Genomic DNA, 15,585 nt, shown 5'->3' with positions numbered 1-15,585 from the left:
GCACCCTCAGCAAGTTTGCTGATGACACCAAGCTGGGTGGGGTGGCTGACACACCGGAAGGCTGTGCCGCCATACAGAGAGACCTGGACAGGTTGGAGATCTGGGCAGAGAGAAACCTTATGAAGTTCAACAAGGGCAAGTGTAGGGTGCTACACCTGGGGAGGAACAACCCCATGCACCAGTACAGGTTGGGTGCTGACCTGCTGGAGAGCAGCTCTGTGGAAAGAGACCTGGGAGTCCTGGTGGACAACAGGATGACCATGAGTCAGCAATGTGCCCTTGTGGCCAAGAAGGCCAATGGCATCCTGGGGTGCATCAAGAGGAGCGTGGCCAGCAGGTCAAGGGAGGTCATCCTCCCCCTCTACTCTGCCTTGGTGAGACCGCACCTGGAGTACTGTGTCCAGTTCTGGGCTCCCCGGTTCAAGAGGGACAGGGAACTGCTGGAAAGGGTGCAGCGGAGGGCTACGAGGATGATTAGGGGACTGGAACACCTCTCTTATGAGGAAAGGCTGAGGGATTTGGGTCTCTTCAGTCTGGAAAAAAGACGTCTGAGGGGTGACCTTATCAACGCTTATAAATACTTAAAGGGTGGGTGTCAGGACGATGGGGCGAGGCTCTTTTCAGTGGTGCCCGGGGACAGGACAAGAGGCAATGGGCACAAACTGGAACATAGGAAGTTCCACCTAAACATGAGGAGGAACTTCTTTACCCTGAGGGTGGCAGAGCACTGGAACAGGCTGCCCAGAGAGGTGGTGGAGTCTCCAACTCTGGAGACATTCAAAACCCACCTGGACGTGTTCCTGTGTAACCTGCTTTAGGTGACCCTGCTCTGGCAGGGGGGTTGGACTAGATGATCTCCAGAGGTCCCTTCCAACCCTATGATTCTATGATTCTATGATTCTATGATTCTATGATTCTATGATTCTATGATTCTATGATTCTATGATTCTATGATTCTATGATTCTATGATTCTATGATTCTATGATTCTATGATTCTATGATTCTATGATTCTATGATTCTATGATTCTATGATTCTTAGCTTTCAGAGGGCCGGGGGTCCAAAGCTGCTGTCAATGAAAGAATGATGTGTCAGCTATCTGGGACTTTCTTGCAGTCACCAGGTTCCTCTTCATCATCTGAAATAATAAAAAAAGCAACCACACTAAACAGTGCTAGCAAAAAGTATCACAGAAGTCAACACTGACCTCTTCCACAACTCCCCCTTCCTCAAAAGCATAATGGCATTCTGCTCACCAGCACACTGCAGAGTCTGATGCTGTGGCCGTCTCAGCTCCTAGCACCTGAGATACCAAGAAATTAGCATTAGATACCAAAATTAGCATTGCGCTTGTGAGTAATGACTGGCCCCGTGATCCTCCTCGCTACTGCCCCGGCTCACCTCAAATGCTTCTCTAATTCCAAAAGATGGCTTGCAGAGCCTCTACAAAACCAAACGTTAAATTCTTAACCGAGTCACCATATACTACTTCACTATGAGACACTGACATGGCTCACACGTGCCTCACCTGCTTGGCCCGCTCATCCCCATGTGGCTGTGCCCCTCTGAGCCTGCGTGCCGCACATGACATAAAAAAACCCACCCAAACAGAAGGCACGAGCTGAGATACTGCCAAAAACCTCAGCCTGAGTGCAATAATTCTCATACCCCACTCTTTTACCTTGCCCGCTAGTCCACCTGGCCTCCATACTGTGGGGCTGCCACCTTGAGGCTTGCGCACCCCCTGTAAGACAGAACCAAAGGACTTTTAGAACTTTGCCCACAATACAACACCTGAAAGAGAACTGTGACTTCAGCCCTACCCACTGCTACTTACCTTGCCCCGCCCAGCCCCTGTGCCCATATCAAATATCGCCCATTGCTTCAAATCAAAAAAATAGGATACCACAGTGTAGTCACAGAACCACCGGGCACATCGCCCCTCTCAGACCACACGCCGACCCACCTTCTTACCACACGGCTCTCCTACGTTGCCTGATACAGCTTGTCCCTCGTGCTTCTGATAAACAATATCAAACTAATAACCTGAATGCAGAGCGATACCTTCATAATACAAAAAGTCTTGTTCCAATTTAGAAATACTATCTCAGCTCCAACTGCAGCCTACCATTAAAAACCCCACTGAATTTAAGGCCCACACAAAGCACCCTTGACATCTTTGAAATGCGGTCTCCTTCAGTACTGCTGAACAGCCATTCCCACATATCTCTGCTCTTCCCCATAAAACGTTACTCTAAGTCATGTCCGTACAACATGCTGATGTCTACTCCAGCTGAGGCGACTGTACCGCCCTGGCCTCAGTCTAGGCAGATCCACATACTAACCGCAGACTCTTACCGCTGTTCAGCCTACCCCTTACTCTACATCCCTGGGCAGGCCGGCTCCGAACCAAACACACACAAGCACAGACCAACGCTACACAGATTACTGTAAAAAGTGTGCCTCAGAGATGAGAGAAAGCTCTCTGCAAGAAGAATGACACCAGGACGGAAGTCACCGTCAGGCAAGAAGACCTGTGGGTCCCTGATGGTGATGTGAAGAGGCTCTACGGAACTCCCTGAAACCAAGCGTAGAATGTCAGGGTCTGTGATAAGAAGAGACTCTCTAAAATGAGAAGATGTGTGCGCAGGAAGCGTGGCTTCGAGACCTAAGAACGTAACAACGCACAGCAGAAATCCCAGAAGTCCCTGAAAATGGACCGCTTAGAGAGAAGAACTGCTCATGCAACCGGGAACAACTCTGCAAAAGAGGACCGACTGGAAACTTCCCAGACTCGAGAGCAATCCATCATTTAAGCTTGTAATGCAACGAAAACAGCTTTGCCCGATTGATGTTCTGCCAATATGTACCGACATTTGAGACCCTACAGGCTGCGACCGAGGTGCATGCTGTTGCCCTTCAGCACAAAGGGCAACAAGGACATGGAGAATCCAGGAAGGTCTAAAACACAGACGACAGACCACACCAACTACACAACAACAGACACAGGCTGGAACTGCCCTGCCCGGCGCAACCTAGCATCATGCCAAAGACTAACCCGCTCCCTTTACCTGCCCTGAGGGGACCACCCCTGGAAACGCCTCTGCTCTATGCTGACTTTAAAACCCCTCCCTGCAATTGCCATCCTTGTCCCCTCCCTCCCCTGACTCCGCTCCAGTGCTGGTCCCTCAACTTACCTTTTGGGGAGCAGGGAGTCTGACTCCATACTCAACAAAGAAAACCACAATCGGCCAACAGGATGAACCCTTCAGTTGTCAGGTTCTTCATCATCTACAAAAGAGTCCACACACAACAGGGCAGTCAGTCAACAACGCATCAGCCAACACAGACCCTTCCTCCAACAACCTGCTCCTCTGAAGGCTCTGGCCTTCTGCTCGCTTGCACTGTGCAAACTCCAAAGTCAGATGCTGCAGCTGTGTCTGAGCTGGCAGAGGCAGGACACGTTAACAACCACAAAACAACAGAAAAACTGCAGAGTTTTGTTACATCGGCAACAAAGGAATGCCAAAAGCGGCACCTGGGCAAAGGCCCACAAGCAACACTGTAGGTGCTGCAGAGCTCAGCTGATGCTAGCTGATTGCCAAGCACCCTGTTTTCACTGGTCTATCAGGGATTGACACAGGTAGAGTTTAACCACTGTGCTTCAGTCTTTCCCACGGCAGAGCAGGGGTTTCAAGTGTGTTCCTTAGGGCGCTTCTGAGCCTACAAGAGGCCTCTTATAAGTCAACAGGTGTTCTACTTGTTAAGCACAGAAGACTGAATACCGCTTAAGATACAAATCTTTTTCTACACCCCACCCTTAGAGTGACCTCTAAGTCACTTGAGCATGTTTAGAACCGTGCTCACCAACATTCCCTTTTCACCGCCCCCCACAGGCTATCTTTGGTTGTGCCATCTAAGAGACCAAGACAGAGAAAATAATCATTGCGCTTAAAGTAATCACCAGCCCCATGCACCTGCTCTCTACTACCCTGCTCACCTCAAACACTCATCCGGTTCCATAAGCTGCCCGCACATACCTGAAAACCAAAGACAAGCACTCCACTGAACTGCCGGACACCGATCGTACTAAAACCACCTGACCTGTTTGAGTCCCTTATCAGCATGTGGCATCACCCCTCTGAGCCTGGGTGGGGCACCTGCAAAAACCCAAGCAAGACGGTACATGCTGAGATACTGTCCAAATCCATAGCCTGCGTGCACCGATTCCCTTCTCCCGCCCCTTTACCTTGACAACTTGCCGGCCCATCCCCCATCAATTTGGGTTGCTGCCTGAAGGCTTGCACGCCACCTGTAAAATCCACATCAAATGGGTTGCTTAAAACTTGACCCACAATACAACACCTGAAAAAATAACTGCAACTTCAGCCCATCACTTACCTTGCCCTAGTCAGCCCTGGCAGCCAAATCCAATATCACTTCAAGCTCCAAACTGAAAAAATACATTACCGTACTGCAGTCATAGATCCACACATCCCATCTTCGCTTTAATACCACCCACTGACCCCCTTTGTTACGATGCTCCCCTCGGCTCTCCTATGTTGTTCTGCACAGCTTGTCCCTCATGCATCTGATATAACTATATCAAACCGGTCAGCTGGATGCAGATCAATACCTTCATAACACTGAAATTCTTCTTCCTATTTAGAAAGACCACCTTGGCTGTAACTACAGCCTAACAATAAAAAACCCCATTAACTTTAAGCCCCACACAAAACAGCCTTGACATCTTTGAGATGCAATCTCCTTCACTATTGAACAACCCCTCCCACATAGCTCTGCTCTTCCCGTAGAAGATTAATGAAGAACCTGTCCACACAGCCTGCTGATGACTACAAAAACCTTTACCTCAGTCCAAGCAGATCAACATATTAACCACAGACTCTTATTGCTGCACCTCCTACTCCTGACGCTACACGCACAGGCAGGGCAGCCCCGAGCCAAACACACGTATATGCACAAACCAACACTACACAGAACACTACAAACAATGTGCCTCCAAAATGACGGAAAACTCTCAGCAGGAAAAGTGACGCTTATGAAAGAACAATCTCATTAAGAACACCACACCTAAATGGAAGTCACCCTTGGGGAAGAAGGCCTGCGTGCCCCTGATGGTGACGTGAGGAGGCTCTAGAGAAGCCCCAGGAAATGGGTAGAATGACATGGCCCAAGACAAGAAGTGACTTTCAAAACTGAGTGGACATATGCACAGGAAGCCTGGCTTCAAGACCTAAGAACATAATGATGCGTCTCAGAAGTTTCCAAATGACCCACTTACACAACTAGGACTTCTTTCCTGCAAGACCGATCTACACTTTAAGCATGTAACACAAGAAGAGCAGCAGATGATTGGTGCTACGCCCACAGATGCAGGCATTCAAGACTGTGGGGATGGCACCTGAGGCACTATGCTGTGCTCCTGGAGCTTAAAGATGACCTCAAGACCTGAGAAAGGTCTAAGACACAGAACACTGACCACACAAGTGACATGACAACAGACACAGGCTGGAACTGCCCTGCCTGGGATGTGCTAGCATCATGCTGAACAGTAAGCCACATCCTTTACCTGCCCAAAGGGGACTGTGCTCCAGGACAGCCCTCACCACTACGCTAACTTCAAAGACCCATTTCAGCAACTGTCAACCCCATCCCCTTGGCCCCTCTCGGGCACCAGTGTCTCAACTTAGCTTTTGGATGGCCAGGGGTCAGAAACCATCCTTGACGCAATCCACAAAAAACAGCCATCCGATATCTTCCTGCAGTCACCAGCTTCCTCCTCTTCCTCTGCAAAAGGAAAAAAAACCCATGAATCCCCAAAGCAACCACAGCATCAGCAATAAGCATCTTGAGAGGAGATGCCAACCTCTTCCACAACACCCGCATCCTCCCAAACGCCATGGTGTTCTGTTCACCTGCTCCACACTGATTCTGGAGGCCAAAGCTGCAGTGACAAAATTATTTATGGCAGCTAGTATACCAAGAAACACAACGTTACCAGTGTGCTTATGTGAAATCACCAGTTCTGTGCTCATCCTCGCTACTATCGGGCTCACCTCAAATGCGAGAGGCTAGAACAGACCAGACCCCATCAACACCCAAACCCAACTGCAAAACCTGTCTAAGACAGAATCGTGAACCTGCCTCCCTTTCCCAGCCATCCCCCAGCACCAAAGCTTTAGAAACCCCTTCTGTTCTCCCGAGCCATCAAAGAAAGAATCCCACTTCTTCCTGACAGCTCCTGCCCCCCGTTGGCTGGCTTGAGCCCCTGCATCAGTCACTCCTTGGGAGCTGATCTTCCAAGCCCTGCCCTGTGTTCAGCAGTCACCTCCTATCTTGTGTATTACTACAGACTCCAGGCTCTACTACAAATCCATGAAATCAGTGAAACCCTGATATGACCTACGAGGGGCCTGCCGCAAGCCACAACAGCTCTAGGGCCACCATGATACTCTGCATACCACCAGGGAAGAAAATGCGCTGTCCCATATCCTGAAAGGCAACATGCCTTACATCCCTGCTGCTTCCTCAAAGCGCTAAATCCAATGTATATACACATACAAGACATTCATCTTAACTCCTACTCAACAATCTCATAACTGGCCCAATTAAGGCTAATAAAAACAATTACTAAAAGAGTGTTGTACAAAACTAGAAAAAACACAGAATTCTATCTTCAACAAAGTGAGGAATTACAGTAAGACACACAGCACCTGGAATAACAAAAGAAGAGAGACATGCTATTAAACCACCTAGCCACACTAAACACTCATTGCAAAACCACTGTTCCAAAAAAAAAAAAAAAAACACACAAGAAAAGTAACATACAAGTCCATTTTCTACTATATATGGCATTAAGCCTTACATTAGTTGAAAAGTCTTACCTCTAATTTCTTACCTATACTAGTCTTAATATGAAAAGAGAGCTACCCAAACAGCTGAAAAAGCTCCAAAGCTGCACTTTGCTCAACAAACCACAGAGCTCTCATCCTGGAAAAGCCCAGCAGCACAATGAGCTCCTGAGCCCAGGCTGTGGCTCACATACCCCGGGCCCCGCCCACTGCCCTTCCCACAATCCTCTGGGTAAAGGGTGGGGCCAACCCCCCAGAAGCATAAAAGTGCCCAGAGAAGTGCGTTTTGTTATTTGCCTTAAGTTTACAGTGTGTGAGGTGGCAAAGGAGGAGAGTGACCTTTAGTAGAAGAAGAGATACCTGCTGTTTTACTATAACTCTATCTATTGCATCAACAACATGACCAGGTAGGCAATTAGATTGTTTTTTTTGTGGAACATAGATAGAAAAAAAACCACCACAATTTATGTACTGGAGTATCATTTTAAAAAAAAAAATCTCAACATACTACTATGGGCTTATTCTTTGTTTCTAGTAAGACCTTGTGTGTTACTGAGCTTCTGCCCATATTCTGGATGGGACTGAATGACAAAACAGAATCAGATTCCATGAGAAAACATTCTCAACAATATCTTCCTCTGCAAAATAAGTTATTTATTCTAAACTAGCAGCAATTTTGAGTCATATTGGTGATCTCTTTTTGACTTATTTACTCAACAGTGCTACTTCAGTCACAAAAGACAGAAAGCAACAAAAAAGCATGGAAATATAAGTAACGTACCTGAAACTGCATAAAGTACATTAATTAACATCTAAGTAGCTAGAACAAAAACAAGTTGTAAAAGGCAACAAAAATAATCATGGCAGATATATTGATAAAAGTAGATAAAGGCTAAGAAAAGGTCCAAGCCTACAATAGACATCGTTAGGGTACCAGATACAAAATAGAAACATAATATAATGCAGAAACCAAACAGACTGCTCTAGAGCACAGAGATGATTTTGGAAAAGGCTCTGGCAAAATGAGAGGCCTTGCCAGAGAAACCAAAGATGTCTTGGGATATGATGATCTCAAAAGGGAATCGAGCAAAGATACGGTTGTCCTCAGGGGACAGACTGCAAGTGCACCAAAAAGATGAGAGGAACAAAAGACTGATGAGGTTAATGGTTGCGGGCTCTGGAAAGGTTCTGAGGGGAAAAGAGGGGTTCAAAGTGCCCTCCGGGACTAAAACAGGGCTCTGGGGCATAGGGGAGGTCTCATGAGAGCTCGGCGATGGGAGTGGGAGAGTACCAGTAAGCCTCAGAGATAACAAGGCAGAACTCTGAAGGGGATTTTGACAAAGTACAGATGATGTTAGGGGGCCGGGGACAGAATGAAGGCATCCTAAACAGCAAAGGGGAAGTTAAGGGCACTCTGAAGAGCGTGAAAAAAAACAAAATCAAAAGGGAGCTGAAGTGCTGACAGTGCTGTGGGGTATGAGAAAGGACTCAGCGGACCCAGCTTTAGAAAGCAGGGGCATTATGAGGGGGCAGGGTAGGAAAAGAAAGCTCAGAGACGCAGCGAGGGCTTAGGAGTCTTGGGAGGGGGTCTGGGCAAACTACATGAATGAATGAGAGAGGAACTGAACGGAGATGCCCTCGATGGCAGAGAGAAACATGACGGGGCACCATGTAGCAAAGAAAGACGAGAGGCTCTGATGGAAGAAAAGGCATAGGGAGGTAAAATGCTAGGAGAGGCTGTGGAGTTTGAGGAAGATCTTGGGAAGCTTCGTGAGGGCGGAGAGGCGTCGAGCAGGGCGGGTAGACAAAAGAAGGCTGGGGAGGACAAGGAGGGACTTGGATGATCATCTGAGGGGAGTATGGATGTTCCCATGTGGCCGGGGACTAAACACAGGAATCCTAGGTAGCATAGAGGAACAAATGAGAGCTCTACGACTCAAAGATGGACCCACCTAAAATGCTGTGAGGTGGATGTGGAGGGCCAGGAAACTCCTGGGGGGCATTGTGACCAGGAGAAGAAAAGTCCTGATGGAGCCAGAGAGACAGAAAAATGATGGGAAGCGTGATGATTAAATCCAGGGGGAATCTGAACTGAGTAAATGTTGCCTTGGAGGCCAGGGAACTAATAGAGGCAGGGCTAGAAGGAGAAGACGACAGAAGAATGGGGCTGGGTGTTGAAGAAGAGCCCGGGAAGACCCTCCTGATGAGCAGCGAGGTTCAGACTGGACTCCCTTGCTTTCTAAACTCTTTCTCGGAGAGGAGTCTGGGTGCGGCTGGATCCAGTCTTAGCCTCCAACTGTAAAGGACAATTCGGACCCGGGTTCTGTCACAGAGTCGGTTTAATACAGCTTGAGCTGGGTACCTTGGAAGAGGGACCCCCTCAATACTTTTCCTGTGCTTTGTAAAGCCTCAAAATCTATGATGTAAGCAGTTTGTGCCCCTGTTCACATCACAAGCGTGTGTCTCATCTCTGATAAAATTGTTCAGCCATTACGTGTCCTCTTTGATGACTGGAGTTTTGGTGCAAATGCTTTTACCTTCTGACCTGGTTTTGTGACCTCTTTGTCACATCTGCACCTGTATTTTATCCTCCTTCTGCCGACTCGGGATAGAATGGTCCCTTTCTTCATTTCCAAGAATTAGAGTTCCCTTTCCTTGGATCATAACGGTCACTGTAGTTCATAATGTTAAGCATATAATCTTCCTTAATGTTACTTATACAATTTCATTGTGTTAGTTAAGTTACAATGTATCAAAGTAAAACAAAACTACTATCCATCCTTCTAGGACTAAGAAGGAGTTCAGCCAAAGTTTGCTATGTCGCTGGGTTACATCTTGCAGGTAAGGCTTCGCCAGTCTAGGTGCTTATGCTAAGCAAAACTTCAGTGTTGGACACCGGCTCACAGATACGGAGTCGGGAAGCCTTCTGAGGGAAAGAGAGGGGTGTGCGAGGTCCATCACAAAGATGAAGACGTACTGAGGGCAACCCTGAAGGCATCTATAGCGGTTGTGACACCATGAGAGGGGTCCTGAATGGGCCAGAGAGACCAAACAAAGTACAGGGACATGAGGAGGAAGTCCGGGTGGGGATTGCAATGGAGTACAGACGTCCTCAGGAGGCCGGGAACCAAATGGAAGCATCCTAGATGGCGCAGAGGATGGTAGGAGGGCTCTGAGGCGCAAACAAACCTGAGGGGATGGGTTTCTGAGGGAAAGAGCTCAAACATAATTTTATAAGTAACAGGGATTAAGAAAATAAGGAAAAAATTAAAAAACAGAAACAGTGAACTCAAAACGTGTAGAAAGAAAATAAAAAACCGGAAGGTGCTAAGGAAAGACAAGAAATAATTAAAACTAAAGATGGCAAAGGAGATAAATGTAGACAGAAAATCTTAAGAGCATCCATGATTAAAGCAGCAAGGAAACAAATTATAAAATAACAATGGCAAACTAAATCGGAGATGTAGAAGGAAAAATTAAAAAGCAACAGCACTAAGGAAAGACAATAAATAATTTTAAAATGACAGCAAAGGGAACAAAAGTAGGCGTAGCAAGAACAGTTAAAACGTGCTAGCTGGTAGGGTAAATAAAGAGAAATATTACAAAATAGGGATGGCGAACAAAAACAGATGTAGAAAGAAATTTTTAAATGCGACGGCAGTAAGAAAAGACAAGAAATAATTAAAAGAAAAGATAAGCAATAAAGATAACAAACAGGATAAAAGTAAGGAATTTAAGAAGTGATGGGGATTGGGGAAACAAAAGGAAATAACTAGGAAATATGGAGTGCAAAGTGTAATGGAGATGTAGAAAGAAAATTCTAAAAAGGCTCTGCATTAATGAAATAAAAGAATTAAAAATATACCCAGTGAATGAGATAAAAGTGGACAGAAAGAACCTTTTAAAAGCAAGAGTGGTTATGGAAAGAAGGGAAAAAAGATAAAAACATAGGGACAGCAAACTAAATAAAAATGTTTACAGGCAACGAAGTACAAAACCAATGCAGAACAAAGAAAAATCGGTATTGGCAGATTCGTAAAAGTAGACAGAATTTTTAAAGTGAGGTGGTAAGAGAAAGACAGGAAAAATTAAAAGGTGAGGATGGAAAACTGGATAAAAGTTGACATAGTAAGAAAATTTAAAAAGCAAACAGATTAAGAAAAGAGGGAGAAAAAATAGGTTCAGCAACCTGAATAAGTAAAGACAATGAAACAAAATTTTAAAAGTAACAAAGTAGAGGACAGGCAAGAAGAATTAAAAAACACAGACGGGGACCTGGGTAAGTGGAGACACAGAAAGAAAAGTTGGAAAGCAACGGGGCACTGGCCATACAGGTAGTTAGAAAGTTAAATAGCAGGAGATAGAGTTGGACCAACAGCCACAGACAGACAATGGAAGAGGGATGGGGGGTGGAGCACAGGGAGTCACTGGAAATAGAGATGGGTCACTGGGTAGAGGGAGACCTACAAACGCAATTTTCACAAGCAATAGTGAAGAAGGCAGTGTGGGAAGAATGAAATAATAGCAGATGGGGAGCTGGGAAAGCAGAGGCACAGAAAGGAAACGGAGAAGGGGACGGAGTACAGGGTGCCATTGGCAGAAGAGCAAAAACTTTTGGGGAGCCAGAGTCTAGGACAGGCAAGGACACGGGCAGAGATAACGAGAAGCATGGCAGGGAAGGGCCTGAACACACATGAGAGGGCATGTGACTCACCACAGCTCCTGGCGCAGGTGGGAGACCTTCATGGCCCAGAGGATTCTCTCTCTGCCCCTTGCTCTTCGGTGGTGCTGGCAGCCTGACCCTTGCCTGCCTAGGAGCGGGTGGTGGGTGCCTTGAAGCTCTTCTCCCATGAGGCATCCCAGAGGCACGGTGGCTCACACGTGCAGACGACAGAGGCAGCGAGCTCCTGGCGCTCTGTGCTGGTGGTGCGCTCTGTCGGGGATGGCTGGGAGGGATCCTTCCTTGCTGTGGGAACCGTCTGCGCCTTGCTGGAGGCACATGCCTGTGGAACCCCCTTTGTGTCACTCTTCAGCCAGCTCCAGCAGGCAGCCATGCCCAGGCAGGCCCCTTGGCACAGCAGAGCCAGCTGTGACCTCAGCCTCACTGGCTGAACCTGAGCCTGGCCCAGCCCAGCCCATCCTCCCCTCATGGGTCTCACCTGGGCTGCCTCAGCCCCAGCTGGAGCCCACTGGGAAGAGGGGCCATTGCCAAAGCCCCACAGCACATCACCCCCTCCCCTGAGCCTGTCCCCAGCAATGAGCTCTGCACCCTGGGGGCAGCAAGTGCCTCCAGGGGTGCAGAGGAGGTGGGAAGTGTTTATTCCTTAACATGCCCAAGAAATCCCGGCAGTGAGTTGGCTACAAGGCTCAGTGTCCAAAGGCAGCAGGACAGAGGGACAGAAGGGAAGAAAAAAAGCAGGAGAAAGGACAGAGGGACATGGAGAAGAGGTGTGGGACAGGAAGGCAGGAAACAGGATGCCGCAAACGAGAGAGGAGTGGGGAGCAGGACTGCGACGTAGGGAGAGGAGAGACTGCGCAAAAAAACAGCGACAGAGAGATGGAAGAATACACAAGAGAGACAGGGAGCAGGAGAGAGAGGTGGGAGGGACCAGCAGGACAAGAAGACAGAGACGAGACAAGGGGCGGGGAAAAATTCTACCGCGACCGTGAAAAAGAAGCAAAGGCAAGAAATAGAAAATAGAAACAGGATGCAGGACAGAGGTAGATGTCGAAAAAGAATTTTGAAAAGCGACAAGGTCCAAGAAACACAGGCGAGAACTAACAAATAGGGACAAGGAGAGGTAAGAAGAAAGTGTAAAAGGTGACATGGTGCAGGACAGAGAGGGAAGAACTGGGGAATTATAGATGGAGAGATGGCTACAGGAAAAAAATGGGAAACGTGAGACGGGGGAAAAATGGGGGAAAAAAGAAAGGATGAACAGGGAAGGGAGAAAGAGTGCAGAAAGAAGGAGGAACAGGCAACAAGCAGAAAGAATGGGGAAAAAGGAAATGAAAAAACGGGACGGAGTTTACGAACGGGCAAAGAAGGAAAGGAAGAACAGGGAACAGAGGGAAAGAATGAGGGAAAAAAGGAAAGCAGGAAGAGGGGATGGGGGGAATAAATGGGGAAAGAAGGAACGGGCAACAGGCAGAAGGAATGGAGAAAGAAGGAAACAAGGAACATGTGTTGGGAAGAAAAGAATGGAGAAAAAAGGAAAGGACAAAGAGGGGACGGGATGGGTAAATGGGTTAAGAAGGGATAGATGGACAAGGGAAAACATGAGGAAAGAAGGGAAAAAAGAAACAGAGGATGGGGAAATAGTGGGGAGAGAAGGAAATGGGGAACAGAGGACAGGGGGAAAAACGGGGAAAGAATAAAAAAAAGGAAGAGGGGACGTCAGGGAAGAAAGAATGGGAAAAGAAGAAAGGGAGAAACAGGGGGCAAGGGGGAAAATTGGGAAAGAAGAAGAAAGGAGGAATAGGGGACAGGGGAAGAATGAGGAAAGAAGGAAAGGAGGAACAGGGCACCAGAGGAAAATTACTGGGAAGAAAGAAAGAAAGAGGGCCAAAGGAAGAGGAGAGATAAATGGGCTAAGAAAGAAAAGGAGGAACAGCGGAGGGAGAGGAAAGGAGGACAGGAACACAGGGTGAGAAGACAGAGGACGAGGGGGGCAAAAAGGGGAACTGTAGGATGACACGGGGGGAAGGAGGGAGCGAGGGACATGGTGGAAGAATGCAGAAAGGAGGAAAGAAAAAAGAGACGACAGGTGGAAAGAATGGGGAAAGGAGGAACAGGGGACCGGGTGGGAAGAAAGGACGGGAGGAATCTGAAGGGAAAAGTCAGGGAGGACAAAAGGGGGGACAAAAGAGGAGAAAGACAGGGGGCAGGGGTAAGAAATGGGAAAGGGGACAGGGAAAAAAGACAGAAAGCTGGGGACAGGAAGCATGGGGGAAAGGGGTAAGGCGGGGGGAGAAAAGGGGAAAGGGGGGATGGGACACGTGGGGAAAGAAAGAGAAAGGATGGACAGGGGCCGTGGGGGACAACGGGGAAAGCGGGGACAAGGGAGGGGGCAAGAGAGAATGTGGGGTGGGAAAGAGGCAGAAAAGATGGAATGGGGACCTGGGGGAGAAAGGGGAAAGGTGGGACAAGTGGGGAACAAAGGGCAGAGCGGGGACATGGGAGGGGAAGAAAAGGGCAAGGGAGAAAAGGGGGACAGGGGAGAGGCCAAAGGGAAAGAAAGTGGAAAGAGGGACAGGGGAGAAAGAAAAGGGAAACGGGGGACCAGGTTGGGGGCGGGGTAGAAAGGGAAAGGGAACAGGGGGAAGAAAAGGAAAATGGGGAATGGGGGAACTGGGGGGGAAGATGGGGGAAATGAGGGGATAGGGGTGATGGGAAAAGAAACGGGAAAGGGGGACAGGGGAGGCTGCGAGAGAAAAGGCGGGGAAAGGGAGACATAGAACAGAGGAAAGAAAGGGTAAAGGAAGTAGAAAGGGGGGGACACAAGAGAAGGAGGAACAAAGACAGGGGGAAGGGCTGACAGGGCACTTGGGGGTAGAATGGGGAAAAGAAGGAAAAGGTGAGGAGAAATAACTGGACTCCAGACGATCCAATGTGAATCAACAGAAGCCGTTTATTAAGCACAGATCATCATCTTTTATACCCTGTGTTGTAGCCGTACATGCCACTTGCTTATTTCTGATTAGCTAGTTACACTGTCCACGAGCTGTCCATGCAGTTCATTCACGGATCAGATTGGTTACAAGAATTCACATAGTAAATTGCTTAGTCATTAGCACAACATGTTTTCTACTTTCTCAGTTCTCACTTTTCCCATGTACTAATTCCATCTTCTACCACCTGTTTTGCCCTTAATCTAATCTCTCATAGTAGGGAGGCTGGCTCACGTGACCATTTTCTCTTAGACACATTCCTACAATACCCCCTTTTTCTTCTTGAGCCAGCCAGACCTTATGCATGGCATTTTTTATCATATCAGTCACTTTGCAGAGAACACGAGGCTACCATAATCAATAATAAGATAACCAACAATAGCATGAACCCTTGCTTTAGTAAATCTGATAACCATCCCGTTATATCCCGTGAGCTTAACCAATCATCGAAACCGTTTTTAACCACTTTTAATTTGGACATGTTATCCTTCAGCTCCCGTAACTGCTTATGAATGCATGATAAGTGGTCAGAAAGGTTCGTACAACACATACCTTCAAAATCTTCACATCCATGACCCTGAGCCAACAGCAAAAATCAATCATCACCCCTGTGGTGTCTCCACAAAAGTTCACTAGGGTCGTGTTAAATGTTTGGTAGACTGAATTGAATCCTGATGTATTAAAAGAAGCCGAAATACCAAGGGTTCTCAATTTTGTGCTCAGCTGCAACTTCCAATCACAAGGATAAGCCCGACACTAATTCCCAGTGGCATCTTCAAATATCGGTACCCTTGCCCTTCTTTCTGTGCTGTAGATGACCGAACCTGTTGCTGCAGTGACGTACTACCTGTTCCCACTAGTCCTCCAGAACCGACCAAACCTCTGGCAGTAGCACTGTGTAACAGCACTGTATGCCACACCTTGACCAATCCTTGTGAATGGTAGACTTCCCTAATCTCCTGTTGCTTAACCAGCTTGTGTTGAGGTGAATCTGACTTTATGTACTCTATTGCAATAGCTAAATGAATTAAACCCATCACCT

This window comes from Chroicocephalus ridibundus, chromosome 5 (genome assembly GCF_963924245.1).
Source record: "Chroicocephalus ridibundus chromosome 5, bChrRid1.1, whole genome shotgun sequence".
NCBI lineage: Eukaryota > Metazoa > Chordata > Aves > Charadriiformes > Laridae > Chroicocephalus > Chroicocephalus ridibundus.
This window is presented reverse-complemented; position numbering follows the sequence as displayed.